At 43.9% G+C, this 25,389-nt stretch overlaps 1 long non-coding RNA gene across 2 annotated transcripts; it reads left to right on the top strand.

Moving 5' to 3' along the window:
- Positions 1-973: 973 nt before the first annotated feature.
- Positions 974-22,348, top strand: LOC310713261. 2 transcript variants are annotated; one of them, XR_014529159.1, is made up of 5 exons: positions 974-1,089; positions 2,618-2,733; positions 4,032-4,264; positions 17,019-17,045; positions 21,930-22,348. It is a non-coding gene; the product is annotated as an uncharacterized lncRNA (long non-coding RNA). The 2 variants fall into 2 exon arrangements; XR_014529160.1 differs by lacking the exon at positions 17,019-17,045 and having other exon boundaries at positions 4,032-4,277; positions 21,943-22,348.
- Positions 22,349-25,389: the final 3,041 nt, after the last annotated feature.

The following is a 25,389-nucleotide window of genomic DNA, read 5'->3' as shown; positions in this document are numbered from 1 at the left end:
TCTCCCTGTGCATCTGTTGATGGTGATTAAAACATAGCAGAGGGATTTCCCCCCACTATGCCACTCATTTTTATTTTATTTTATTAAAAACCCCAAGTCAGGGTGTATGAACACACACCTTGTATTGTATACAGTTCTGGCCCACCCATAAGGCAGGGTGAAGCAGCTGCCTCAGGCCGCAGCCCCACCCCATCCACTACCAGATAAGGGAGATGTCAGCTGTGGCAGAGCAGGACAAGTTCCCCATCCCACAATAATGCTGAAGACATTCCCACTGGGGCTTATTCTTTGTAGGGGTGTTTATGATCACAGCTACAGTGTTGCAATTCTAGCATTTTAATGTAGATAAGTCACTCCTTTGCAACATGCATATATTAAATTAAGAAACTGGGGAGTGCTAAGTCTCCATTTCTTATCATATTTTGCTAAATGCCCCCCTATTCCTAGCTGTCATGGGCCAGGAGTCAGCTTCACTTGCTGAACAGCAGCCTGAAGGAGGAGAAGGCAGAAGGACTCCACCTGCAGATGATCAGCCTTCAGGGACAGAAGAAGACACTGATGTGGTGCCAGTTCTGGGCACCACAATTCAAGAAGGACACTGACAAACTGGAACGTGTCCAGAGGAGGGCAACCAAAATGGTCAAAGGCCTGGAAACGATGCCTTATGAGGAACGGCTAAGGGAGCTGGGCATGTTTAGCCTGGAGAAGAGGAGGTTAAGGGGTGATATGATAGCCATGTTCAAATATATAAAAGGATGTCACATAGAGGAGGGAGAAAGGTTGTTTTCTGCTGCTCCAGAGAAGCGGACACGGAGCAATGGATCCAAACTACAAGAAAGAAGATTCCACCTAAACATTAGGAAGAACTTCCTGACAGTAAGAGCTGTTTGACAGTGGAATTTGCTGCCAAGGAGTGTGGTGGAGTCTCCTCCTTTGGAGGTCTTTAAGCAGAGGCTTAAGCTCTCAGCAGCAGTCAGATGCTGGAAACAATGCCTGTGCTTCCCGGTCCTAACTTGCTACTCTCCATCCGGCTCTTTTGCTCTGTGATCATCTGGATTCTCTGACTTCGGATGTGGAGCCTGCTCTCAGGTAAGTGTTCCTTGGTTATTCTTAGCCCCTGTTTGCTTGGTAACAGGACTCTGACAGGGCTGTGGCACTAGTCCAGAGAAATGTGTTGAGATGCTGCTGTTACGTTCTCAGTTTGCATTAGCAGTACAGTCATACCTCTGGTTGCAGACGCTTCAGGTTGCATTTTTTCAGGTTACGGATGCACAGAAACCAGGAAGTACTGGAACGAATTACTTCTAGGTTTCGGCGGCCGCGCATGCGCAGAAGGGCCAAATCACAACCCACGCGTGCGCAGATGCGGTGCTGTGGGTTGCGAACATGCCTCCCGCATGGGTCACATTCACAACCTGAGTGTCCACTGTATATGTCAGAAGAGTCACAGCAAACAACAAAGGTATATTTGAAATTTGAAGAGAAGGGGGTAGTTGTAAACATGCCCTCCTAGTTTAAAAGCACCGTATCCCATTCTGAATTTGCTTCAAACTCCTCGGAAGTTAAGGACCAATTCGGAATAATACCAGGACTCCCTGCTGCTAACATCCCCACCTTCCTTCCTTTCCTACACGCATCTACCTGCAAGAGGGGAAGAGGAATATTCTTGACAAGTCTTCAGTGTTGCTCTGTTACATTAACTCAGCAGTGTCCTGGGTACCTGGGGAAATGTAGCATCGGTTTATCTCATATGAATAAAGGTAGAGATGGGAATCTCCAGCCCATGGACTTAATCCAGGCCAAAGGACTTCTCATTTTGCCCCCCCCCCAGACCCTCTACAGGCTGATTTCCCAAGAATCCTGGTCAACAACAGACCCCTCAAGTGTCCTGAATTAATCGGGACACCCCAAATTTTCAGAAGCTGCCCTGGCTCCTGAACTTGATCCGGGATGCCCCGATTTTCCCAGAAGTCACTCTAGGCCATGCTGTGTCTACTGACTTGGCAAGGGCTGGGGCAATCTTCCCAGGGCCGCTCTAGAGCCCTGGGAGAATGTGGTGTAGTGGTTAAGAGCAGTAGACTCATAATCTGGTGAACCGGGTTCGCGTCTCCGCTCCTCCACATGCAGCTGCTGGGTGACCTTGGGCTAGTCACACTTCTCTGAAGTCTCTCAGCCTCACTCACCTCACAGAGTGTTTGTTGTGGGGGAGGAAGGGAAAGGAGAATGTTAGCCACTTTGAGACTCCTTCGGGTAGTGATAAAGCGGGATATCAAATCCAAACTCCTCTTCTTCTCTTCTAGGGCTCGCAGCATCTGGAGCCACAACATCTCATGAGCAGGAGGCTGAAGATGGGGAGGGGAAGAGCAGGTGGGCAAGGAAGGGTTCAGTGGCAGGGAGAGGGCAAGCGACAGTGATGAGGGCTCATGGGGAGGACCCCCGGGTATGAAACAATATACTGCTTTGCAGCATTCTGGGACACAACGGAGGTCCCACAACTCCTCTCCATTGTGCAAGATGCATGTCCATTGCAACCTCAATATGAGTTCTTATTTCAGGGTGGTGTGGTGTTTGTGCTTGGTTTTTGTGGCACTCCTGCAATATCATGTGGTCTATGAAGGAATGAGCTTCAGAATGGCCTCAGAATAAAAATGATGGTTTTCCTTTGGTGTGGGGATGAATAATTTTACCTAATCCCATTCTGAAGTGCAGGAAGAAGTTCACCCACCACTACAGGTATTTGGAAGACAAGTCAGACATATTCTTGCATGATTAATAACCTGAGATTTCCAAGATTTCCCCACTTGACCTTCACCCGTCTGTTCATATTTAATGCTAAGATATCAGATGTTTCCCAATTAACCTTCTAACCAGAGACTTTGCTAAATACGCTAGATATCAAGAGTGGTTCTTGCAAAGATCTTGGAACTCATTCAGTCTGTCATCATTGCACAACAATGCTATAAATGCTATAGCTATGTCATCCATTTAGTCAAATTGTTGTTGATTTTGAACCCCCAGGTTATGAAAGCCATCGCTTTCACCAAAAAATTTCAATATGCCCTCCTTAACACTTCTTGATAATCCAAAAGCAGCTTGCAATGAGATATTCTCCAATGAGATGACTCCTATACCATTAAAGGTAAAGGTACCCCTGACAGTTAGGTCCAGTCGCGAATGACTCTGAGGTTGCGCGCTCATCTCGCTCTATAGGCCGAGGGAGCCGGTGTTTGTCCGCAGACAGCTCATGTGGCCAGCATGACTAAGCTGCTTCTGGCGAAACCAGAGCAGTGCATGGAAACACTCTTTACCTTCCCGCCGGAGTGGTACCTATTTATCAACTTGCACTTGATGTGCTTTCGAACTGCTAGGTGGGCAGGAGCTGGGACCGAACAATGGGAGCTCACCCCATTGCAGGGATTCGAACCGCCGACTTTCTGATCGTCAAGCCCTAGGCTCTGTGGTTTAAGCCACAGTGCCACCCGTGTCCCTTATTTCTTTATTACTTTTCCTTATTTAGTGCAATGCTATGCATGTCTTGGGGGACACGTGTGGCGCTGTGGGTTAAACCACAGAGCCTAGGTCTTGCTGATCAGAAGGTCAGTGGTTTGAATCCCTGCGACAAGGTGAGCTCCCGTTGCTCGTTCCCTGCTCCTGCCAACCTAGCAGTTCGAAAGCATGTCAAAATGCAAGTAGATAAATAGGTACCGCTCCGGCGGGAAGGTAAACAGCGTTTCCGTGCACTGCTCTGGTTCGCCAGAAGTGGCTTAAGTCATGCTGGCCACATGACCCGAAAGCTGTACGCCGGCTCCCTCGGCCAATAGAGTGAGATGAGCGCTGCAACCCCAGAGTCGGCCCTGACTGGACCTAATAATCAGGGGTCCATTTACATTTACCTTTACGCATGTCTATTCAGAACCACAAGTTCAACTGGTCTTACTCCCGAGTAAGCAGATATAGAAATGCAGCTTTATTCTCTGGTGCTCATCACTGGTCTCACCTCCTATATTCCTGGGTTTATTTTTGAGCAACAGTTGCATTTGCCCAAAACAACAAAGCGGCTCGAAAGAAGGTGACAACCTTTCATATGCAATTGAATGAAATCCGCAGTCATCCAACTGGAGAAAACCAGCAGCCAGCAGTGACAAGCATTCATTGTGTCTGCCTTTCAAACAATCAAGAGGACAATAAGGGTTGAGCAATCAGTCAATCAAGAAGACAATTGGAGAAAACCAGTGTCTGGAAATCTCAACATGAGTATTGAAAGGTGGGGTTTGTGTGTGCGAGTATGGAGGGGTGAGAAATGCAAATGTTGGCTCCAAAACCAAATATTTGTGTGGGCAACTCTTAACCAAATTCTGCAGTGAAGAGACAGTTTGTCCCTGCCCCATCTTCTCTGAATAGCAAGAAGTTTCAGAGGTGACCTATTTGAAGAGAGCAGTGATTTATAGTGGATTTTAAATACCTATTTATAAAAGTAAAGTCAGGCTGCTGAGTGCCAATCCATTTGGAAAAAAGGATTCCCTGGAAACAAGGTAGAATTTTCCTGTATGCTTGATGGACTCCTAGATATTTAGAAATTCGACCTTTGGAAATTATGGATGGTATTTTAACTGCTTTGGTTCAGCTGTATTTTTGCATTGTTTTATCTTGTTAGCTGTCAAGGGTTTATATCCATGAGTGGCAGCTTAGAAATGTCTTAGAGGTGGCTAGATATTGGAGGAACACCTGGAATAGAGACCAGGGAAGGACATCATCTCTCTGTGTATCCATTGTCTCATCTGCCTTGGTACCAAATTCTGCTAAGGAAGAGCAATGCTTCATTGTTCTTTCCCATTTGCATTTAGGGGCAGGTTTGAATATATTTTGGGGGTTTCAACATGATGCGAGACGGTAGCAATTTAGAGAGAGAATCTCTTACGTATGTTGGTTTCCAGGCTGTGGAGTGTCAAATTAATCCTGACCTGGGGAGAACATGGTGACAGGAATTCCCCCCTTGACGTTCTGCTTTGTTTCCAATCAGCCTAGTAAATAGTTTTCAGCAGATGCATTTGCATGGAAGTGGCTGGGTCTGATAAATCAGCCAGGCTGGAGTCAGATTTGCTTCCTGGCTTCCCACTCCTTCCCTCCCTCCTTGCCTTTCTATTTCCCTCCATCCAGTACATTAATATTGATTACTTGGAAGTAATTCCATCTCTGAGTGTGAAGGGTTACACCTCATTGGCTCCAACAAACCTTTAATCTCTGTTAAGATAGTCTATGGTAAATTAAGTATGTGTGTGTAGACATCATAGAGATTTGGCAATGTGGCATTTGTGGGCTTTCTTGTAAGAACCTGAAAAACAAAACTTCCTGAATCAGGCCAATGGCTCATGTAGTCCAGTATCCTGTTCTCACAGTGACCAACTAGATGCTTATTTTCATTTTATTATTACATTTTATTAAGAGAATTTCATTTATAAAAAGAGTAAGGGGGGAATGAAAGAAGAAAGTGGGGAAGAAAAGAAAAAAAGTTACATTACTATGCATTAATATACAGATGTGTATATTATTCTAATACACATATAATTGTCAATAACCTAATGTATTCTGTGCAAACTCATTCCAAATATCACTGTGTTTATCCAAAGAAAGTTTGCATCTATAATCTAGCAACGTATGAACAGACAATGTTGTCATGTCACCAAGCCATTGATTAAAGTGAATTGTATCTCTATTCTTCCAATTCATCAGTATCACTAGCAGTTTCTTGGCCACCTTTAGAGCACATAAAATTTATTTTCGTTGTCCTGTTGTCAGTATCCATACAATGGGTATGCAGTTCAAGAGCATATAGTGTTATCTCGGGTTAAGAACTTAATTTGTTCTGGAGGCCCGTTCTTACCCTGAAATTTTTCTTAAACTGAGGTACTACTTTAGCTAATGGGGTCTACCCAGATACCTGGGACGCGGGTGGTGCTATGGGTTAAACCACAGAGCGTAGGGCTTGCTGATTAGAGGGTTGGCGGTTCAAATCCCCACGATAGGGTGAGCTCCCATTGTTCGGTCCCAGCTCCTGCTCACCTAGCAGTTCGAAAGCACGTCAAAGTGCAAGTAGATAAATAGGTACCGCTCCAGCGGGAAGGTAAATGGTGTTTCAGTGTGCTGCTCTGGTTCGCCAGAAGTGGCTTAGTCATGCTGGCCACATGACCCAGAAGCTGTACTTGGCCCTTGGCCAGTAAAGCGAGATGAGTGCTGCAACCCCAGAGTCGGTCACGACTGGACTTAATGGTCAGGGGTCCCTTTACCTTTACCTTTTACCCAGATACCTAGAATGCTGATGCATATTCAGTTTATTGCTGGTTTTCATTTTTTTAAAGTGTCTTCATACTTTTTCATAATTTTGTTTTACTCTTTTCATAAAACACTTTGAGGTTTTTCACACTCAAGCGGTATATAGTTTCAATGAAATAAATACATTGCTTAATTTTAAAAGGCTGGTGATACCTGCTATATAATGTAAATAAAGGGTAATAACCTCATAAGACAGTTTATTTCTTATCTTTACAATACTTTAGTTTATGGTTGCCATCAATTTTGATTTTAATTAATTCTTATGATGTTTTTATAATGTTGCACTATTTTAGTGTTGTTAGCCGCCCTGAGCCCGGCTTCGGCTGGGGAGGGCGGGATATAAATAAAATTTATTATTATTATTATTATTATTATTATTATTATTATTATTATTATTATTTAAAACCTCACCGGGCACAGCTTTCTTGGAAACAAAACATCCATTTCCCAAAACCCTTTGGCAGTTGGAAGTGGGCATCTAGGTTGAACCTCTGTATAGAATCATAGAGTTGGAAGAGACCACAAGGGCCATCGAGTCCAACCCCGTGCCAAGCAGGAAACACCATCAGAGTACTCCTGACATATGGTTGTCAAGCCTCTGCTTAAAGACCTCCAAAGTAGGAGACTCCACCACACTCCTTGGCAGCAAATTCCACTGTCGAACAGCTCTTACTGTCAGGAAGTTCTTCCTAATGTTTAGGTGGAATCTTCTTGTAGTTTGGATCCATTGCTCCGTGTCCGCTTCTCTGGAGCAGCAGAAAACAACCTTTCTCCCTCCTCTATGTGACATCCTTTTATATATTTGAACATGGCTATCATATCACCCCTTAACCTCCTCTTCTCCAGGCTAAACATGCCCAGCTCCCTTAGCCGTTCCTCATAAGGCATCATTTCCAGGCCTTTGACCATTTTGGTTGCCCTCCTCTGGACACGTTCCAGCATTATGTGGGAGGGATGGTAGTTTTTAAGCAGAATTTAAGAAATGGGAATTCACTCTGTTCCTTTATGTTCCAGCTTCCTTGTATCTTTTTAAAGGCAGAATCCCTTCTGAATCATGTCCCTAAGGTGAAGCCTCTTACATCAGCCATGATGGACAGTACAATTTTCCCCACAACTCCCCCCAAGTAATATTTTGACTTGTTGTTAAAAAGAGAGAGATTGCTTTACAAATATGGGAATGGTTAAGCAGGTCTTTGAAAAAAAGTTGCGGAAGGTCAGGTCTTTCAGTGGGGAAGCAGCTGTGAGAGAAAAGCAAGGGAGTCACCTGGCAATTTTAGCTTCTTTAGGTATTGTAAAGGCAAAGGGACCCCTGACCATTAGGTCCAGTTGTGGCCGACTCTGGGGTTGCGGCGCTCATCTCGCTTAATTGGCCGAGGGAGCCGGCGTACAGCTTCCAGGTCATGTAGCCAGCATGACTAAACCACTTCTGGCGAACCAGAGCAGCGCATGGAAATGCCATTTACCTTCCCACTGGAGCGGTACCTATTTATCTACTTGCACTTTGATGCACCTTGATGCACTTTGATGTGCTTTCGAACTGCTAGGTTGGCAGGAACAGGGACCAAGCAACAGGAGCTCACCCAGTCGCAGGGATTCAAACCGCCAACCTTCTGATCGGCAAGTCCTAGGCTCTGTGGTTTAACCCACAGTGCCACCAGCGTCCCTTTAGGTATTGTAGGAAACAGCTGAAAACCTGACCTGAGCAGATTTGAATGTCATTATGTTAGGTCTTCTTGCCATTTGCAGCTTTCTTTAAAAGAATGGTGTAAAGGGATCCGAGAGAAATCCAGTAGTACATGGGTTATTTTGGTGTGTGTGTGTGTGTGTGTGTGTTATTTGTACGCCACCTTTCTATAATTCAAACCATGCCCAAGGCAGCTTACAGCATGAAAAAATACAAACATAACAAAAGTAGTTATGAACAATAAATAAAACGCCCAAAGTATACAACCAAATTAAACAATTTCCACATAAGATCTGAATTAAAGATAAAAAGCTTAATATTAATAATGGCAACAGCCTCTGCCTGCACCCAACAATGCCCTCTAAACAATTCCCCAACCGAAGGTCTGTTCAGCAGCCTCAGCTTTTGTAGCTGGAGACAGTCCGGGCCAGGTGGAAAAACGCCTGGGAGGCAGAGAGCAGATCTCACAGCCAAGATGGTCTCTGGCCTCTACAGCGGCCTCAGCTTTTGAGGCTGGAGTCAGTCAGGGCCCAACCCTCCCAGGCCAGGTAGAAAAAGGCCTGGAAAGCAGAGAGCAGGCCTTCAATGACTCACAAACAATATGGTTTCCACAGATTAAAATTTGGGCTCAGCAGAACCCTATTTCTCCTCTCCCTTTCTCAGTCCATATGTTCAGCACCTGCGTCTGGTAAATGGGAGGGATAGGGATATGGATGATGGGAACTGGAGTCCTGGAGAGTGACAGGTTCATCACCCCTGCTGTTCTCCATCTATCCATGCTTGTATATTGGACCCATGCAAGAAATTGCTGAAGCAGAGCATGCATAATGATGCGAGCAAGCCATTCATTACCTGCTGGCCAATAGTGCGTTCAGCAGAGTCGAATAAGTATTGGTGGCATATAAGGAAGGCCTGGCAATTAATCTCTATTTAACATTAACATATGCTCATTGACCCTGATACTGATTAAATTAAACATGCTTCTTCTGGCACCTACTTTCCAAATGAAATATTCAGTATCCCAGCCTTGCTACATCTTATTTATTTAAATAGCTGATTAATTAAGTGGTTTTTCCTAAAGATGAAAGAATGGGGGCGGGGTGATGGATAATAATCATGGTGAAACCCGTTGTGTAGGATGAAGGCCATTTTTTAAATTATTTTTTGCATAGACTGTAAAATCAAAGTTGAAATTAAATCTGGATCTGTAGGCTGCTACACACACATGCGTGTAAAGACACACACACACACACACCTCATAACTCTCAGAAACCGACAAGGGCATGATTAATAACTCTGACCTTTTAATGCAACAGGGCTTATTCGTCTAGTCTTTCTGCAGTTCCCTCCTGTCGGGAAAGGAGCTATAGCTCAATGGTAGAGCTCCTGTTCTTTCATGCAGAAGGTCCCCAGTTCAGTTCCTGGAATCTCCAGCTGAAAGGCTAAGCTGGAAAATGGCCATTGCCTAAGTTCTTGGCTGCCAGCTGGGGCAGCGAATACTGCCTGGTGCTCCTTGGAACTGGCAGGGTGGAAAATGGGAAGCCCAAGAGCAGGTGCAACCAGCGCCATTGATAAGTCTAGTTTCTGTCCCATCTTCCACCCAGTTCTACAAGGGTGATAGTAGACTGAGAAGGAGGAAGCTGCCTGAAGTTGACGGGGCAGTGCCACGTTTGCCCCAATAGATCAGCCTTTTGTTTTTATCTCATATTTTTATGCTGTGAAAATTATATGTGTGTTAGAACAATATACACATTTGTATATTAATGCAAAGGACGCGGGTGGCGCTGTGGGTTAAACCACAGAGCCTAGGACTTGCTGATCAGAAGGTCGCGGTTCGAATCCCCGCAACAGGGTGAGCTCCCGTTGCTCGGTCCCTGCTCCTGCCAACCTAGCAGTTCGAAAGCACGTCCAAGTGCAAGTAGATAAATAGGTACCGCTCTGGCGGGAAGGTAAACGGCGTTTCCGTGCGCTGCTCTGGTTTGCCAGAAGTGGCTTAGTCATGCTGGCCACATGGCTCCCTCGGCCAATAAAGCGAGATGGGCACTGCAACCCCAGAGTTGGCCACGACTGGACCTAATGGTCAGAGGCCCCTTTACCTTTACCTTTATATTAATGCATGGTAATGTAACAGTATTTTTTTTCCCTCTCACTTTCTTCTTCTTCTTTCATTCCCCCTTACTCTTTTTATAAATGAAATTCTCTTAATAAAATGTAATAATAAAATAAAAATAAATAAAGAGCGTAAGGATTTGCTGAACCAACAAATTGAACTGGAATACAAAAAAGGGAGGCGTGAGGAGGTCCGGGAAATAAGCTAATGAAAAATAAGTAATGGAAAGAATGAGGTTTTTTTAACCATTTTTATTTTGTACTTTCTTATTTTTTTAATTTTTACTTTGTAATACTTTGAAAATCTTAATAAATATCTTATAAAAAATAATAATAATAAAATAAAAATAAGCATCTAGCTGGTCACTGTGAGAACAGGATACTGGACTAGATGAGCTATTGGCCTGATTTAGGAAGCTTTTTTTCCCATGTTCTTACAAGGATGCCCACAAATGGCACATTGCCAAATCCCTATGATGTCTACACACATACTTAATTAATTATGGATGAAGGGCAGTACAGTGGTACCTTGGGTTAAGTACTTAATTCGTTCCGGAGGTCTGTTCTTAACCTGAAGCACCACTTAATCTAATGGGGCCTCCTGCTGCTGCCGCGCCGCCAGAGCACAATTTCTGTTCTTACCCTGAAACAAAGTTCTTAACCTGAAGCACTATTTCTGGGTTGGTGGAGTCTGTAACCTGAAGCGTATGTAACCCGAGGTACCACTGTATACAAATTTAACAAATAATAGCTCAGTTGGTTATGGTGTGATGCTGCTAACACGAAGGTCTCAGGTGTCCATGAGGGACAGCTGCATATTCCTGCATTGCAGAGAGGTTGGACTCTAGTCTCTAGATGATCCTTGGGGTCCCTTCCAACTCCACGAATCTATGGTAAAAGTAACTTGACTTCTCTGTGGGATGATAGGCCATTCAAGCCATGCAAGGAGGTCAGAGGAGCTGTCCAGCACTGTCAGCAGCCAGGAAGCCTCATACAGAGTAGGACAGAAATTTTCCTGAAGGTACAGTAACTAGACTACCAGCAGGCTTATGAAGACTCTCACACCAGTAGCTCCCCAACAAAAACTGAATGCTCATCTGGACATCCTCCACTTCCTGGTTTATTAGACGAACCCTGATCCTTCATATGACCGTGCTTCCTCTAATTATTAGGATTCTGATATAGGATGCTTTGTGCTGCCAGGCAAGGGGTGCACTGGTGGGACTGAGTATTGGCTCAGACCGATTGCCACCTCCTCCTTCAATATCTAGTGGTGGTTCTGGAGCTCCAGAACAGAGAGATTATGTATCCAGCTGGGTACATAAGTTCTCCTGGTTCTCTGGCTGAAGTGATGTCCTGGAGTACCCCATCTCCTCCTGGATCTGTTTGGTGCTGGGGCCCATAGTGGAGTCCTATTCATAAGGAAGTGAGAGCTGGACCATAAAGAAGGCTGATCACCGAAGAATTGATGCTTTTGAATTATGGTGCTGGAGGAGACTCTTGAGAGTCCCATGGACTGCAAGAAGATCAGACCTATCCATTCTGAATGAAATCAGCCCTGAGTGCTCACTGGAAGGACAGATCCTGAAGCTGAGGCTCCAATACTTTGGCCACCTCCTGAGAAGAGAAGATTCCCTGGAAAAGACCCTGATGTTGGTAAAGATGGAGGGCACAAGGAGAAGGGGACGACAGAGGACGAGATGGTTGGACAGTGTTCTCGAAGCTACAAACCAAACTGACCAAACTGCGGGAGGCAGTGGAAGACAGGAGTGCCTGGCGTGCTCTGGTCCATGGGGTCAGGAAGAGTCGGACACGACTAAACGACTAAACAACAACAAATTCATAAGGAGGTCTTGCCCAGTTCCAACTCAAGGTCCTGACAACTCCCAGCAGTAGGCTGGTTGCCACACTGCAAAAGGAATAATCAATATGTGTCTATTAATCTGGGCAGATGAAAGGAACATGGTAAGATTCTTGTTGGGGGGGGGGATGAATGGGAAGACAGCTGAGGGTTAGGGTCACATTGCAACATTTGCTCCTGCAAGTCATCAGGAGACTCATAATTTAATGATGTGTTGACTTATATTGCAAAGAAACCAGTAATTGGAGCACTAATTAAGGAAGAAAGTGCGATGAGGTACAAAAGGTTTTCACTGACCAATGCTGGGGGGAAATGAAGCTGCTACAGTTAGATGTTTATGCATCCGTTGTGCAGACTTAGTTGACCATGGGGCTGAGGGACAGGGTGGAGATGGCATTTCTGCATTTGCAATGCTACTCTTTTGGGTTTTGCAAACTGGATATATTAGACGTGTACAGAGACCTGGATGATAAGGCTATATTCTATTTCAAGTGTCAGAGAAAGTATGTCTCTGAATTCCCATTTCCGGGAATCAGAGGTCGGAAAGTGCTGTTCCCCTCAGATAGGCTTGCTAGACTAGATGAGACTTTGGCCCAATCTAGCAGGACTCTTCTTAAGAAGTTATGGGAGAAGAACTAACGCAGTGAAAATAAGAGTTGGTGGATACGTAGCTTTTGGGTGGAAAAATCGGCATTTTCAAGTCTGGTTTTAAAATTCTTTCTGCATATCTAGCTTGGGCTTAATTGTGTGAGAATCTAAATCCAATGATTGATGGGGTCCTAAGGTGATTTAGGTTTTTATTTCCTTCCTTCATTTCTAATTACTAGTTTGGATGCAATCCAAACCAAGTGAGTGATGAGATAAATAATCCCATTTATTCTGAAAACATGAAATAGCTTTCATTACACCGTGTGTGTTTCTTTTGCTTTTGTTTGATATTGCAGGTATTGTTAACTCTTGTTCTGGTACTGTACTCATAATTAAAGCAACAATGGGCATTTCCATTAAAGAAACAAAAACCTACAGAATTGTGGAAACAGAAAATTATGTCTTGCTGGGCTGAAATTCTGTGCTCACTGCATCAGTACAAGAGCAAATATTTCCCTGAAGTTGAATGCAGATTACTTTAGAAAAACACAAAGCATCTGCATCCAGATATTAAAAACAGATTTCTGCAGATGTATCTCCAGTTACAAGCAAGAAGGAACCTGCTGTGTGTTGGGCAAAGGACTGTATATAGTTATTTGGTAGGGCCTGAATCACTCCACCGAGATGCGCCGAATTTCTTAATCAAAACATATGGTGCAGCCACATTTACAGAGTACAGTTAAACCAAAGGCTGTCACTCAGTTGGAATATGGTTGGGAAAGGGCAGACTAAAATGATCCAGGGAGCCTCAGGTTCACCCACCCTGGGGATTTTTTGAATGGTTTTTCACCCTGGCTGTCTGTCCTTCCTGCCTAATGTCCAACCCCCTGACAGCCACAGTTTGTGCTAGCGCATCTGAGACCCTCTGATTATGTCCACTTTGTTTTGGCCCTCAGATAAATCCATTGCACAGCCTTAAAATATATATTCGTTAATGCTTCCATTCTCTCTGTCACCTACTATTCTCAAACTAATAAGAGCGATTTCATTACGTATTCGAGGAGGAGGGTGGGGGAAGGGAAGAAAGAAGGAGGAAGCCAAGCTTTTGTGTGAAGTTAATAATTCCCACTGATTAATCAAAGGTAATTACATTATGAGAAGTTATGTCTTCGCGTATCCCGAACCATAAAATGAAATTCTCATTAAAATTATATTACATTCATTACCTGTGTATACCCAGATTCCCCGAGATATACATTATATAAGAATCTCCACTCCAATATTGTTCAGAAAAACTCATTACTATGATTCAAGACAAGATCTTGTTTGGAGGAACCATGGAGATTAGTGTAGGTGAAGCCCCCTCGTTGTTCTGCTTTGAATATAATTTTGCAAAGGCCACAAAGTTCCTTCATCTACAAGTCAACGCTCTACAGATTTCTGTCCAGGATTCCCCCCCCCTCAAAAGACTATTATATTTTCATTCACCGAAGAACAGAAGAAGCTGTCCATGCAGCTCAGTACTGCCTACACCAGCAGGAAGCAACATCTCAGGCCAGGGTCTCTCCCAGTCCTGCCTGGAGATGCCAAGGTTTGAACCTGGGACCTTCTGAATACGAAGCAGAAACTGAGCTATTGAGCCAGAGCCTTTCTTCTTCACCTATGTATTGTATTGCTTTTATACAGCACACCTCTATAGGCGCAACATTTCAGGAGCCCAGCAAAAACTAAATGGTACATATTCCAGTTTAGGGAGAATGTCCAAAAATGTGTGTGTAGGTGTTTCTGTTATTCTTCAGAAGGAGGGTATAATTCTTTTGCGAATTTGTGACATTTGAGTGTGTGGTGTTGATATCCACAGGTAAATATTGGCAATCCCAGTTGGGTTTGTGAATGCCTGGAAACCAGCAAGACCTCCTACTTTTTGAATGCTGCGCTGGCAAATGCTGACAATTATGAGTAGCTGCAGTGCTTTTTTCCCTAGGAGGTTGCAGGTGTACGCATACCGCTAAACATTTTGTGAATCTTTGTACTTTTGTCCATTTACTGTATTTATTTTCCCTGATTTGAACTGTAAAATGGTGATTTTCTTGAGCCAAAATGAAAATAACATTTGACCCATAACATTTCTTTTAAGAAAAAAAGCACTGAGTAGGTGACATGCTCAGTTGTGTCCCATCTCATTGAGTTGTCTCCCTAGACTTGTGCTCTTGGTCCCATGGACGGTGTCCACTAATTGAGGAGGCCGTTTTTGCTGATTCCCTGAAAATTGGTTCTTGGAGGTCCCCTAAGCTTTTGGAACTGACTCCTGGGGAGCACTGAGGAGGGAGAGGGAGCTAGCTGGTATCACTACCTCTCCCATTAGTGGGTGCGTCCTATCGAAGCAACAGCACTAGGAGGACCATTTTGGCAAATTCACAGAAACATGGGGTTATCTTTAAAATAATATTTATTGAGATTTTACAAACATTAAAAAGTTTCAAAGTTTAGACTTAACAAATAAGAACAAAAAATAACCTTAAAAAAGAAAAGAAGGGGAAAAAGTACAAAAGTACAAAAACAGAACGCATGAAAAATACAAAATAGAAAACAGTTAACAAAAAGAAAAAAAAGAAAAGTAAAAGATCAATAATTTCATATCTTATACTTCATTTACTAGTTTCCTGACCTCCTCACACCTCCCTTTTTGTATTCCAGTTCAGATATTTAATTCAGCAAATCCTTACCCTCTGTCATTTATCTTTACTCAGTATCTTAACCTATTATAACCATTTACAGATAGGTAGCCGTGTCGGTCTGCCATAGTCAAAATAAAAAATTCCTTCCAGTAGCACCTTAAAGACCAACTAAGTTAGTTCTTGGTATGAGCTTTCGTGTGCATGCACACGTATCTGAAGAAGTGTGCATGCACACGAAAGCTCATACCAAGAACTAACTTAGTTGGTCTTTAAGGTGCTACTGGAAGAATTTTTTTATTTTTATTATAACCATGTGTTTATAACCATTGTCAATCCATATTTACATATTCTTGATAATCTTTTTACCACTTAGTTTCCATCCAACATCATTTTAACATTCCTTAATTTTACAGTATTTCTGCAAGTAGTCTTTAAATTTCTTCCAGTCTTCTTCCATCTACTCTTCTCCCTGGTCATGGATTCTGCCGGTCATTTCTGCCAATTCCGAAACATGGGGTTATCAAAGACTGCCTTCTGCAAAATCAAACCCATCGTCCACCTATCAATCTTGTCAACACAGACAGGCGGCAGCTCTTTGAAGTTGTTGCTGTAAAGAGCAGAGAGTAACTCCACACACACACACACACTCACACACACACACACACACAAACGTGTACCCTGAACAGAACTGTGTAGGTACGTCCCCTTTAAAATGTAAATGGCACCCCTAAAAAATAATAATAGCTTGACATTAAGGAAAGATAGATCTCGCAAGATGTTAATGGTTACAATGAAGTTCTAGAAATATCACGCTTGCTAAAGCCATTATGTTTTTGTCAGAAATTAGCAAAAGAACATTCTGATCTGACATTCTCCTTTTATGCCCCAATCTCTTTGCAGCTAGACACTTGTAACTTTATAGATGATAGCTTATAATTATCCGGTGTGTACCTGTTGGTTTCTTTAAAATATAATTGCCAGGTTAGCACTTTACATTCTCCTTTCTCACCGGATCATTTCACTAATAAAGTCTCAAAGTGTTTTTTTGTGAAGAAGATTGCAAGCACCAGGCTCATCGTTATTATCTGGATGACATCTTCTGCAAATACATCTACAGGGGCAGATAAAATTGTTGGGGTGATGTGGGGGGTGGCAAATCTGCTTCCTAGAATGCCAGTTAGCTCTTCAGACTTCACATAATCTCCCTGGGATTTTGTTGTTGTTGTTCTGTTATTGTTTTTCTTAAATTGTATGGGGAATTCAAATTTCCTTTGCAACTGCTTTATTCTCTGGGAAGAAAGGAGAAATCAGTTTTGAGATGACGTAGCTGAAAGACAGCGAGCAAATGAATGTATGGAACAGATGAGTGTAGCTTAAGAAATCCCAAGAGGACCCACTAATTATACTTCACACAGAATTGTTAAGATTATTGTCCTCCTCCATCTCAGCTAGAGAATCGTGCCACAAAATGATTGACGGAGGAGAACCCATTTCTCTGCACCGCAGAGACACAAACAGGCTCCAGAGTTGCTGCTCGATTGCAGAATTTATAGTAGTACCACTCATGCAACACGTTGGCCACTAATATAGACACAATAATTACCAAAATAATTATATATTCTTTATCAATCTTCTGAGAAAAATACAAAACCTTGTGCAAAGCCACAGAAACTTGCGAACTACCCAGCCTAAGATGAACTTATGATGTCTGATTTCAATAGATTTTTCAAATGCTGAACTCAGTCTTTTGTTTTCTTTATCTTTTTAGGTAAGTTCATGAAGATACCAACAAAAGGTAAGTTTGGTGTTGTTCACAATACTGAGGGATGCCAGTGAAGTTGTAAAGGTAAAGGTAAAGGGAACCCTGACCATTAGGTCCAGTCGTGGCCGACTCTGGGGTTGCGGCACTCATCTCGCTTTACTGGCCATGGGAGCCGGCGTACAGCTTCTGGGTCATGTGGCCAGCATGACTAAGCTGCTTCTGGCGAACCAGAGCAGTGCACGGAAATGCCATTTCCCTTCCCGCCGGAGTGGTACCTATTTATCTACTTGCACTCTGATGTGCTTTCGAACTGCTAGGTGGGCAGGAGCAGGGACCGAGCAACGGGAGCTCACCCCGTCATCGGGATTCGAACCGCCGACCACCTGATCAGCAAGGCCTAGGCTCTGTGGTTTAACCCACAGCGCCACCCGCGTCCCACTAATGACTATACTTAGGCCCATTACCAAGATGCTGGTCTGGCTACTTTAAGAATTGAATCCTCCATAAGATTTTAACCCTTACTGGTTCCAAGGGATTAGAAGGGATTCGGGCATCATACAACCCAGCCCAGCCCCCAAACTCACAACAATATTTAAAGTGAAATATCAGAAATTTATAAGTTTTAACAAGAAAATAATCTGTATGAAACACTGCCCCTCAAAAGATAGTATTGCACCCCTCTGAGGTTCTGCGCCCTGGGTAGTGATAATAAAATGTTACTCATGCTTATAAAAAGTTGCTTCCCTGTTGGCAGCCAGAGCTGGGCCTCTGCAGCAGAAGTTCTTTGAGGTGTTTCCTGGCAGAATGAGACTGAGACGAAGCCTCTGGGAATGTTGTGTTTGTTGTTTGGGCTGAACTTGTACAACCAATAAAGAGAGGTTTCCAGTCTCCTCGGTTGTTAATCTCAGAGCTTGGCACAAACAGCCAGCATTTTTACTGTGCACAAATTCTCTTTCTTCTTTAAAGTCATGTTCGACTTGCTTGAGGTTACTTTTTACGTGCCCCTGGAGTGTGTGGCAGGAGAGGCCTAATGAGTGAGAAGCAATGTGAAACCTTTTTTATTGCCGTGTGTGAAGGCTTACAGACTGACGTGCTGTGGCAGGGGATATGGGACCTGTGGCCCCGCAGACGTTGATGGGTTTCTATTCCCATCAGCTCCAGCTCCCAGCATGGCCAGTGGTCAAGGCTGATGGAAGCCATAGTCCGACAACATCTGATGTTCCCCACTCCTGTGCTTCAGGAAACATAATCCTGGTGGTGTTTACCTCTGAAATCTCAAATGCCACAAATCTACTGATGGAACTCCAGGTTGGGCTGTGTTACTCACAGATTCTATGTCCAGTTCTGGGTACCACAGTTCAAGAAGACACTGACAAACTGGAACGTGTCCAGAGGAGGGCAACCAAAATGGTCAAAGGCCTGGAAACGATGCCTTATGAGGAACGGCTAAGGGAGCTGGGCATGTTTAGCCTGGAGAAGAGGAGGTTAAGGGGTGATATGATAGCCATGTTCAAATATATAAAAGGATGTCACATAGAGGAGGGAGAAAGGTTGTTTTCTGCTGCTCCAGAGAAGCGGACACGGAGCAATGGATCCAAACTACAAGAAAGAAGATTCCACCTAAACATTAGGAAGGACTTCCTGACAGTAAGAGCTGTTTGACAGTGGAATTTGCTGCCAAGGAGTGTGGTGGAGTCTCCTACTTTGGAGGTCTTTAAGCAGAGGCTTGACAACCATCTGTCAGGAGTGCTCTGATGGTGTTTCCTGCTTGGCAGGGGGTTGGACTCGATGGCCCTTGTGGTCTATTCCAACTCTATGATTCTATGATTCTACTTAGACAGCATTAGAAGTCATGTGGCTGCCAATTAAGTGCATGGTCAGGTGACCCAGGGAACCAATAAAGTCCACGGCTATCTGATGCATGGATGAAAACTAGAAAAGATTGGGGAAGGGCCTGACCACAGTGCAGAGGTACCAGCTTGCAAGGGAGATTGTGGGGAGGGGTGCTAATGACATGTGTAATGTTGTGCACAGCATCAGGATGTTGGGACTCATAGAACTGTAGAGTTGGAAGGGACCCTGAGGGTCACCTGGTCCAACTCCCTGCAATGTAGGAATATAACAAAATAATAATAATAATAATACATTTTTATTTATACCCTGCCCTTCCTGGTTCAAAAACCAGGCTCAGGGCGGCTAACAACAAATTTAAAACACTTAATTATAAAAGCAGCATAAAATATAGTATAAAAACATGAGTAACAATAAAATTCAAAAATTCAAAAATCAATTAGATAATCCCCAGGGCTAGCTGGCTGAATTGGTCCTACTTGGGCCAGCGAGGAGGCCAGGGGAGAATTAGCTGTGGGGTCTCAGAGCGGGTGATCTTCATAAAAGGGGAGGGAAGAGAAAGGAAATAAAAGATCATGCTGAATTCAAATTAAAGGCCAGGTGGAATAGCTCTGTCTTAAAGGCCTGACGGAAGGAGGTTAAATCCTGAAGGGCCCTAGTCTCATGGGATAGAGCATTCCACCAGGTCGGAGTCATCACTGAGAAGACCCTGGCCCTGGTGGAGGATAGTCTGACTTCCTTAGGGCCCAGGACCTCTAAACTATGGTTATTCATGGACCTCAAGGTCCTCTGTGGGACATACCAAGAGAATATGTAGCTGTCCCCAAAAGGGATTGAACCTGCAGCCTTGGTGTTATCAGCACCATGCTCTAACCAGCTGAGCTATCCAGTATGGCTCTTTCCGGCACTTGGCCTCTTCCTCCTCCTGCTGCTGCCATCACTGGCCAGGGGCCACTTCCCTTCTCTTTCCCTTACACAGCAGGAGGAGGAGCTGTTGGCCACTGGGCTGAAGCCATGCTGCTCTCAACTCCATGCTTGCCCTTCTCTGCCCCCTGATTTTATTTTGCTTTTTGCCAATTAATTTTCATTGCTTTTCAAAAACGTTAACCAATTTAACATCGCATTAATTCAAACTGAATGCAAATTTTAAAATGACTTCCTACCCCGCCATCTTGATGTTTCAGTTTCCACCCTTATTAGCTGCTCTGTATGACATACCTTTTCAAATGACATTTCAAAAACTTAAAATATTTTATTTTTGATTTGTTCAGTTTTCGTCATCTTCATTTCCCATCGGCTGCTCATTTTCGATTCCTGCTAGACTTAACTATAACGTATTTGCTAATGTCCCTGTTTTGAACATTGGTGGGGCCTGCCCCCTCCCCCCCAAAAAAATACCGGAGGGGCCAAAAGAGCTGGGCCCCAAGGATTTGGTCCTTATCCCTCAGTGAACAAGCTTCTGATTTGCACCCAGAACTTCCTTGTTACCTGCTATCTTAGATCATTTTAATGGGAGATGCCACTGGTGAAACCTATGGCCTTCTGCAAACAGAACATGCAGCCACACAATCATGCATTTTCCTAAACTAGCAGACCACTTGGGTCCTAGGGTTTCCACCTGGCAACTAAAAGATTTCCCTCCTCCCATTAACTTCAAATGTGCTGCCAAATCATGAGATGGGGGCCCTGTAGTTTGCATGGGGAAGAGGCCATAGCTTAGTGGTAGAGCATCTTCTTTGTGTACAGAAGGTCCCAGATTCAACCCCCAGCCTGTCCTCGTTGGGCTGGGGAAGAGTCCCTGCTTGAAACCCTGGAGAGCGACGTAGATGGACCAATGGCTTGACTCAGTAGAAAACAGCTTCCTATGTCCCTGTGTTCCAGTTGACTTTAAAAGGAACTTAGATTGCTAGAGGATATATCTATCACTAGCTCTTAGTCACAATGACTAAATGCATTTTCCAGATTCAGAGGCAGTATTGACACTGAATGGTTGGCTATTGGGGAGAAGTAGAATAAGCGTTCTAAGCCACTATGTCTCATTTGAGAGGTTCTCAGATGTTTCTGAGAACATTTGGCCATTGTGGTAAGTGATACAGTGGTGTCTTGGTTCTCGAACTTAATATGTTCCGGAAGTCCGTTCGACTCCTGAAACCATTTGAAAACCAAAGTGCAGTTTTCGATTGGCTACAGGAGCTTCCTGCACTCAAGCAGAAGCCACGTTGGACGTTCGGCTTCCAAAAAACGTTCGGAAACCAGAACACTTACTTCTGGGTTTTGGGAGCCAATTTGTTTGTCAACTAAGCTGTTCAAGAACCAAGGTATGATTGTACGTTGGACAAGATGGCTCTCTGGTCTGATCCAGAAGGTTCTTCTCAAGTATTCTTGTACATTCCTGATGGCTGCACATGGCCATGGGTGACTAACATGATTTTATCTAAGTTCCCTTTACTCTCACAGGTCATGAAAAGGCTGCCTGTGTCTGACCTTGCAGGTCTGGGGCAGAATCAGTGCAAAGGCAATTTTAGCCGAGAGGTATTCAGCATCAACATATGCATTTCTGATGTTTGTTTATTTAAAATTTATAGACCATTGCTCTGCTCCATCAAAGCTTCCACGGCACTTCACAGTTCAAACAAAAAACAAATGTGGTATTAAAATCAGTTCTACAATCAAAGCCATGAATACTAAAGTGTTTGGAATTAGATGAACTTCTGTTTATTGTTCTGTTCTCCTAAACGAGTTATTGTTGCATATTGTGTAATGCTACATTTTAATAAGCGCTTGATGGTTCAAGTGTTTATATGAACCTGTAACTTAATTTCTTGAGGGGGGTTGTAAATTGACTTAAGGAAAGGCAGGATATCAGCACAGAAAAGTAAAGTAGCAGTCATCACTTGAAGTTATAGTCATCAGCTGATAAATATTCTGGTTGAACATATCCTTGTTTCGGACTGAACAACCTGTTGGTTTCAAATTCAGCCATTTGGCCAGCATTTGCATCAATGAAACAAAAAATGCTGGTATGAGTAGCTGGGCCAAATACTGAGTTTTTTCTCTTCCACTTAGGTCCTCCAAGCAGAAGTTTCCTAACTAAGCCAAGTGGTTTAGGATCCAGGGATCATGTCAGGCGGTGCTTGCAAAGAGCAAGGGGAGTACTCACAGGTGATCTTGAAAAGTTTGGTCATCCATTTTTGCTAGAATGTGTTTAAAAATAGGAATGGCCTGATGAATCGATCTGACATCACTGCCTCATCCATCAATTGTTTGTTGACTTAGAAGGAAAGGCAGCAGCGACTGTCATTTATCATTGGAGAGGATCTTTGGCCATAATGAAGGTCAAGGAATAGGAAAATGTGTTTATATGGATCCCTATAAATGGGTTTTGAATTGTTAAGTCCTTGGACTTTGCTTGGAACTCAGAGTAATGCATCTGCCCTTTGCAGCCTTTGACTTATTTCCCCATCAGTCCTGTCTAGCTCCCTTCATTGTCTCACAGCTATTTGCTTATTAATTAAAATATTTTTTTCGAACACCCACAACCATAAAACAGGAGAATCTCGTCCAGTTTCCTGTTCTCACAGTGGCCAGCCAGATGGAAGCTTCTTCCATTCAAACCTTGTCTGAGGAAGCTGCACTTCCTGAGCTCTGGCCTATTCCTGTATCCTTGGCTATTCCTCAGTCTTGACTTTGCCCTCTTCACTTATGATTTGATGCATGCCTAAGATCCTCGTACCTACGGGACCGCCTCTCCCGGTATGCCCCGCGTAGGACCTTAAGGTCCATAAATAGCAACACCCCAGAGGTCCCGAGCCCTAAGGAAGTCAGATTAGCCTCAGCCAGAACCAGGGCCTTTTCAACTCTGGCTCCAGCCAGGTGGAATGCTCTGCCTCATAAGACCAGGACCCAGCAGGATCTGATTTCTTTCCACAGGGCCTGTAAGACAGAGTTGTTCCGCCTGGCCTTTGGCTTGGAGCCAATTTGATTCCCTCCCCTCTTTCTTTTTTCTTTTCCTTTCTCCTCCTGCGATGAGGCTACATTTTAATATTTTAATGTTTTAATATTTTAATGTTGTATTTTAATTTTGTTTTTAAGTTGTAATCATTCAACTTATTTTTATTATTGCTTGTTAGCCGCCCTGAGCCCAGCCTTGGCTGGGGAGGGCGGGGTATAAATAAATATTATTATTCTGACTTCTCGCTCGACTCAGACCACAGAGCCTGGCAGGTGCTCATCTAGCAACCCCTCAGCACAATTGCTGAATTCTCCTACCGTTACCTATACTCCTAGACACACAGTAGACCAAGGATAAGAACTTTCCCCCAACTGAGGGCCATATTCCCTCCTTGGCAGCCTTCTGGAAACCAGATACCAGGGATGAGTGCGGCCAAAAGCAAAGCATGAGTAGAACCAGGAATGTGACTCTTGTACAGTAGGCAACATTCCAGGCATGTGAAATATACTCGGAGTCGAGAGTGGATTTCATGCTGTTTATTCAGCTCATAGTGGTGATGAGGAATGGAAGTTCCCTCGAAATGTCTGCTTTATATACATTATTTACACAATGGGCCCCACGTGATTGGCTAATTCCGAGATTCTTCTGTAGGCCAGTCAGGTTGCGGATTCACTTCCACCTGGAGCTGGATTGGGTGGCCCCTGTGGACCAATCAGACGGCTGCATTCTAAATCCTATTGTTCTAGGACCAATCAGACTGCTGCATTCTGAATCCTATTGTTCTAGGACCAATCAGACTGCTGCATTTTGGATCCTATTCAACCCAGTACATAACACCATGCAAATGTCAAAGCTTTCTATGAACACACAGCTATCTTTCCACCCTCTGTCCGGGCAAGCAAGAAGCATTAGTAAGGTTTAAGAACACATTCCAGTCTGGCACAAACACTGAAGGTGGTGTGGAGCAAGGACAATGAGGGGCGTGGTCTGGAGGGGAGGTGTGGCCCAGGAGAGTCCCAAGGGCCAGGAAGAGAGGTCTGGAGGGCTGCATGAGCCCCTAGACCTGAGTTTCTCCACCTCTGCTGAATACAGAGTAGAAACAGATGTCCTACGGCCTCGCTAACATTTTGGGAGAGGGTAACATCCTGTCCCGGACTCAGGAGAGTCTTCTCTTATAGGAACTCTACACCACAGTCAGGAAAAATGGCACCTCTCCCCAATTTTGAGACATGGAAAACACAGCAAAGCAGAGGCTCATGTGCAGTAACTGGGAAGCTGTAGATTTAGCGGACGGGTCACATTTTTAACCTCCAAAATAATGTCTTGCAGCACTAGGGAGAATAAGGATCTTGATACATCCCGATTAATGGGTGATAAATGATTTAGAATCCACTGAAAATGTAGCTGCAGGCGATCTTGAAGTCTCTAGAGAGGATTATCCAACAAAGATATTTCATTTATCACTTCCCCCTCCCATTCCATACAGGACTGAGAATGAATTCTTTTTATAAAGTAAAGCAGCCAAGTTGTTAACTGGGATCTGCTGGACTGAGCATCAGTGAGCATCTCTGGTCAGTCCTTAAAGATTTCCATTGGCTCCCAGTTTGTTTCCCAGTGAAATTCAAAGAATCTGGGGTCAGGGTATCTGAAGGAGTATCTTGTGGACTTTCCAGTCCACTGAAATTGTCACCAGAAGTCTAATTCTGGGTGCACCCACCTTCCTTGGTAAGATGGGAAGGGGTCATCAGAGACATCATCTTTTCTGCACCTCAATTGTGGAGCATACATTATTTACTTACTAGATTTAGATCCTGCTTTTCAACCAGATCCCTCAAAATGGCCAAGAACATTTTAAAAACACAACAGATACACCAAGAACCACATGTTCACAAATGTTCCTTCCCATAGGGCAGATTATGTCCACTGGCCTGTGATGGCAAGGAGGGCAGTCTGCTAAACATATTTACTCAGGAGTAAGCCCCATTAAACCCAATGGGTGTTTCTGCCAAGTTGACATGCATAGGAATGCACTCTTTGCTTTTGCCAGAACTTCTCCATGATATACTTCAGTCTGATTAGTTTAATTGGGTTTAATTGTTTATTTTGACTGCTTTCTGGAACTGCTGGCTAAACCACTTAGAACTACCTATGGTGGAAAGGAAGGGCAGAAAGAAAAAGAAGAAGAGGAGTTTGGATTTGATATCCCGCCTTTCACTCCCCTTCAGGAGTCTCAAAGCGGCTAACAATCTCCTTTCCCTTCCTCCCCCACAGAGACTTCAGAGAAGTGTGACGAGCCCAAGGTCACCCAGCAGCTGCATGTGGAGGAGCGGAGACGCGAACCCGGTTCCCCAGATTACGTGACTACCGCTCTTAACCACTACACCACACTGGTTTTATATTCCATTGACTGTTGGTTAGAGCATGGTGCTGAGAACACCAAGGTCACAGGTTCGATCCCCATACAGGACAGGTGCGTATTCCTGCATTAAAAGACTAGATAATCCTCAGGGTCTCTTTCTGCTCTGCAGTTCTATGATTCTATAGGGTACCACTGCCCATGATGAAGGATGTTGC

This window comes from Podarcis liolepis (assembly GCF_965112155.1).
Source record: "Podarcis liolepis genome assembly, chromosome: 8".
NCBI classification, from domain to species: Eukaryota; Metazoa; Chordata; class Lepidosauria; order Squamata; family Lacertidae; genus Podarcis; species Podarcis liolepis.
This window is presented reverse-complemented; position numbering and strand designations above follow the sequence as displayed.